Raw genomic sequence first — 5,756 nt, forward strand, 5'->3', positions numbered from 1 at the left:
GGTTCCAGTAGGCCGTGCCTGTGCTGCTTGGGAGTGTGATGTTCTGTGCATGGTGCAAGTAGGCAGGACAGAGGGGGTACATTATGATATGTGGAGCTAAGATGGGTATGGGAAAGATGAGAGAGAGGAGAGAGGAACAGGAGCCAAAAACATACACACAAACAAAATAGAGTGCTAAGCAAGCTTGCTATTGGAGAGATGAGAGACTGAGAAATGGGGAAAAAGAAAAAAGGTAAAATAAAAATTGAATAAATCGAGAAACTGGAAATGAAGAAAGACAAAAAGGGAATAAGAGAGATAAGAAAACTAAACAAAGAAATGAAAAAAAAGAACAAAAACTAACAAAAAAAAAAGAAAAAACAAAAAGAGAAAAAAGAAACAAGAAAAAAGAAATGCCCCCATGAATGTCCCTGTGTGTCTGTGCCGAGTAAGGGACTATCTTCCAAGCCACGTGGTACTGTCCAGCTAAAAGGGGCTCCCAAGCCAAGAAAAGAAACAAACAAACAAACAAATCAAAACAGAACAAATCAGAGCAAACAAACAAACAAAAAATCCCCAGGGTTACCACCAGCGTGGTGGCATGGGCAGGGAAGCAGTTTCACAGTCGAACGGTGTTTCGAAGCCTTTCAGAAAGAAGCAAAGATGGTGCACAGAGCCAGATATTTGAGAGAAAGGAGGGGGAGGTGGTGAGAGGTAAGGAAGAAATCTAAAGAAGAGGAAAAAAGCAACACCAGAATCTAACAAATGACACTCAGGGAGCCAGCCGGTGTGGCCAGGTGGAATCCAAGCAGCATTGGGGGAAAGCTCGTGCTTCCCAGCCAATAGAATGTGGCTGCAGGAAGCAGAGGAGGCTAAGTGGGGGTGAAGAAGGGTGGGGGGTTGGAAAGCTTATATCGTGGGTTGCCAGTTGTTCTGTCCACTGCTGGAAGCTCCATGAAGCTGCTTTCTCATACCTCCTGTTCACTGATCTCCGATAGGAGTCCAAGATGGCAGATCCATGCTGCGGTAGCCGATAGGGGATCTCTGCATGTATCTCTGCTCGCGCTCTGTTTTCGGTCAGTTTCTTATTCTATTCGGTGCTTGGCTGAGTTCTTGATCTTTTCATTTGATGCTTAGGGTTTCAGGATTGATGTGTGACCCTGTTTGACTTAGTTTTTCTGACCTTTGCTGTGGAGGGACAGCGTGGTGCTTCTGACTATAGTGCCATGTTGCCCGGAAGTCTTGTTAACACTTGCAATTGTTTTTCTATTCTCTATTTCATTTAATTCTGCTCTAATTCTTATTATTACCTTTCTTCCATCACCTGAGAGCTTCTTTTGCTGCTCTCTTTCTACTTGTTTCAGTTGTAGGGTTAATATTTTGATTATGGCTCTTTCTTCTTTTTGGATGTGTGCATATATTACTATACACTGACCTCTGAGCACTGCTTTTGCTGTGTCCCAAAGGTTCTGGTAGGATGTATTTTCATTCTCGTTTGATTCTATTAATTTCTTTATTCCATACTTAATTTCTTCTATAACTCAGTAGTTTTTGAGCAAGGTGTTGTTCAGTTTCCATGTGTTTGATTTTTTTTCCTTGCTTCGTCTGTTGTTGATTTCTACTTTTATGGCTTTATGGTCAGAAAAGATGCTTTGTAATATATTGATGCTTTGGATTTTGTTAAGGCTTGCTTTATGGCCTAGTATGTGGTCTATTCTGGAGAATGTTCCATGTGTGTTGGAAAAGAAAGTATACATAGCTTCTGTTGGGTGGAGTGTTTGGTGTATGTCTATGAGACCAAGTTGGTTGATTGTAGCATTTAGCTCTTCTGTGTCTTTGTTGAGCTTCTTTCTGGATGTTCCGTCCATCACCAAAAGTGGTGCATTGAAGTCTCCTACCACTATTGTGGAGCTGTCTGTCTTTCTTTTCAGTGCTGTTAGAGTTTGTTTTATGTACTTTGGAGCCCTGTAGTTGAGTGTGTAAATATTTATTATAGTTATGTCCTCCTGGTGTATTGACCCTTTAATCACTATATAGTGTCATTCCTTATGCTTTGTGGTGAATTTTACTTTAAAGTCTATTTTGTCAGTGATTAATATTGCCACTCTTGCTCTTTTTTGAGTGTTGTTTGCTTGATATATTTTTTTTCCATCCTTTGAGTTTTAGTTTGTTTGTGTCTTTAAGTCTAAGGTGTGTCTCTTGTAGGCAGCATATAGACGGATGGTGTTTTTTTATCCAATCTGCCACTCTCTGTCTCTTTATTGGTGCATTTAGTCCATTTACATTCAGCGTAATTATTGACAGGTATGAGTTTAGTGCTGTCATTTTGATGTCTTTTTTGTGTGTCGTTCACAATTTCTTTGTTCCACTTAATTTTTTGTGCTGAGTTGTTTTTATTTACGTATTTTCTTTTCATCTTTTTCATTGCTGTTGATTTTGTGTTTTCTGAGTCTTTATATTTTTCTAGTTTTTTTTTTTTATTTTGAGTTGTAGGATTGTTAGTTTCCTTTGTGGTTACCTTACTATTTACCCCTATTTTTCAAAGTTTATACCAATCTTTTATTTCTTTGTATCACCTTGACTTCTTCTCCATATGAAAAATCTATGTCTACATTTTTTAAGTCCCTCTTTTTTGTTTTAATGTTGTCATCTTTTGCATATTGACATCTGTTTTCCTATTTTCAGTGTTTTAGCTTTGATTTACTTTTGTGACTTCCCTATCTAGGTTGATATCTGGTTGCTATGTCTTGTGTTCTAGTCTTGGGCTGTTATCTGATGTTACTGATTTTCTAACCAAGAAGGACTTCCTTTAGTATTTCTTGTAATTTTGGTTGGGTTTTTGCAAATTCTCTAAACTTCTGTTTATCTGGGAATGCCCTAATTTTGCCATCATATTTGAGAGACAGTTTTGCTGGATATATAATTCTTGGCTGGCAGTTTTTTTTTTTTTTTTCCTTCAAGGCTTTATATATGACCTCTGATTGCCTTCTTGCCTGCATGGTTTCTGCTGAGTAGTCCGAGGTTATTCTTATTAACGCTCTTTTGTAGATGACTTTTTGTTTATCCCTAGGTGCTCTTAAAATTCTCTCTTTATCTTTGGTTTTAGCAAGTTTGATTATGTCTTGGTGACTTTCTTTTGGGATCTACCTTATGTGGTGTTTGATGAGCATCTTGGTTAGATACCCTGTCATTTTTCACGATATCAGGCAAGTTTTCTGCCAACAAATCTTCAACAATTCTCTCTGTAATTTCTGTTATCCCCCCCTGTTCTGGTACTCCAATCACTCGTAGGTCATTCTTCTTAATAGAGTCCCACAAAATTCTTAGGGTTTCTTCATTTTTTTAATCCTTTATCTGATTGTTCCTCAAATAAGTATGTGTCAAGTGCTTTATCTTCAATCTCACTAATTCTGACTTCCATTGTCTCAGTTCTGCTCCTATGACTTTCTATTGAGTTGTCTAATTCTGAAATTTTACTGTTAATCTTCTGGATTTATGATTGCTGTCTTTCTATGCATTCTTGCAGCCTGTTAAATTTGTCATTATGCTCTTCTCTAATGTTTTTAATTTTCTCTATTGTGTGTCCTGCGTTTTGCTTAAATTCCTTCCTAATTACTTGAAGAGTTCTGTACATTACTCTTGTATTCTTCCTCTGGTAATTCCAAGAAATCTTCCTCCTCAGGAAAATTTCTATATTATTTTGGGAGCCTGCTGAAGTCATCTTGGATTGCCTCTTTATGTGATTTGATATTGACTGTTGTCTCGGAGCCATCAATAAGGTATTATATTTATTTATTTTACGCTTGCTTACTGTGTCCTAGCTTCTTGTTTTGTTTTGACATGCCCAAATAGGCTGCTCGTATGAGCTAATTTGATTATTGGCACCTTTGAAGCTCTAATGTCCTGTCACCAGGTGGTTAGGTCTAAGTATGTGAGCTCGGGAGTCTACCCGCTCCACATTTATGGATTCGGCTCAGGGGTCCAGGTAGATAGCCACCAAGTGTGTGGTGTAGGCTCTCACCTACAGTGGTAAACAGGTATAGGTGATTTGTGTAGGCACAGGCATCTGGGTGCAGCAGGGGGACACACTCTGTGCAAGGCAGGGAGCTGACGTTTGCCCCCAAATCCAGGAGAAAGGCGTGTCCCTGTACCCTAGAGTGGGTAGGTGGGTGGGTTTTGCAGCTGGACTATGAGCATCTAATGCTGTCGGCCATAAGGACTAGGGTGCACCTCTTATTCATAGGCCCCTATCGCAGGTGGCTAGGTGGAGTGGGTGGAACCACAGTCCTCAGACCCCTGATGTGGATAAGTGAAGACCCTGCTTAATGGGCAGAGAAATGTCAGATGTCAAGAACCTGCCACTTCACAGCCGAAACAGTTGAAGTTAAAGTTCTGGTATATACCCTGTTGTACTGCGGTAATGAGGGCCTACACTGTTGAGATGGGCTCACACAAGTCTATGCAGGGGCAAAGGCACTCAGAGTCTGTGGATCCCTTATGTCTGTGCCTAGGTAAAGGAGCTGTGCCTACCCTGGGTTCCTGGTTTAGGGGAGCTGGCAGTTTATTTTTTCCCTCTCTTTGTTAATATGTTCACTCTCCAAGGCAGGGGGAATGGCTCCGGGCATGTGACGGATCCTACTTCTGGGCCAGGGGACTTGGCAATTGCTGAAGCCAGTCTAGGACCCAGTGCAGAGCAGGGAGTGGGGAGGTAAATAGGTTTTTCTCTAAAGGTGGTGTTTTTGGTCCACGCGGTAGGCTGTATGCAATTACTTATCTTTCTCTGGTCGAGGGCTGCTTCTCACTGGTTTTGGGTGGCTGCGTAGACTCTCTGGTGCTGGGTCTCTCCAAGTGCAGAAAATGTGCCTCCTGAGCGTGGCTGCTTGCCTGCCTCAGCGCTCACCCTTGAGCTGATTGAACCTGAAGGGCTCAGGCTCTTGCTGGGTCAGGTCTAGCAACTCCTCTCTGCTTCCAAACCATCTCTCCCTCCCTCTGCCACTCAGTCCGGTTCCTCAACTCTGCCTTTGATGTTCAGGGCTCCAAGATTGCCATATATAATCAACTCACTTGTTTTTTTGGGTCTTTGTTGTAAGAGGGTCCACTGGAAGCATCTGATTACTCCGCCATCTTGGTCCCACGGCCATCATTTGATTTCTTGACTGCTGCTTTCTATGGACATTGATTGTTAATCCATGTGGAATGAAATCCTTGACAACTTCACTTTCTTTGCCATTTATCGTGATGTTGTTTATTGGCCCAGTTGTGAGAATTTTCATTTTCTTTATGTACAGGTGTAATCCATATTGAAGTCTGTTCTTGACCTTCATCAGTAAGGGCTTCAAGTCATCTTCACTTTTGGCAAGCAAGGTTGTTTCATCTCCGTATCACATATATGCAATACTGCATATCACAGGTTGTTAATGAGTCTCCCTCAAATCCTGTTAAATTAATACCAATTTAACTTCAATAAGATACAAAATTTCTGCGTACTTACCGTTCCTCTGTCCTCTTTATGTTGTTGATCCCTCAATTGTATCTTTATAAAGTTGTGTCCTGTAATGTAACTTGAATTTATTTATTTTTTGTATATTTATCATTATAAAGTAAGAATGTCATATCCCTTACAATTATCAAGTAATGATATCTTAAAACTTGCCTTTATTTGTTTTTCTTCTTTTTTTTATTGTACTTCAGGTAAAGGCTTACAGAACAAATAGTTTCTCATGAAACAGTAGTACACATATTGTTTTATTGTTTTATGACATTGGTTAACAACCCCA

Source organism: Trichechus manatus, unplaced genomic scaffold (genome assembly GCF_000243295.1).
Source record: "Trichechus manatus latirostris isolate Lorelei unplaced genomic scaffold, TriManLat1.0 scaffold00053, whole genome shotgun sequence".
In the NCBI taxonomy this organism is placed as follows: Eukaryota; Metazoa; Chordata; class Mammalia; order Sirenia; family Trichechidae; genus Trichechus; species Trichechus manatus.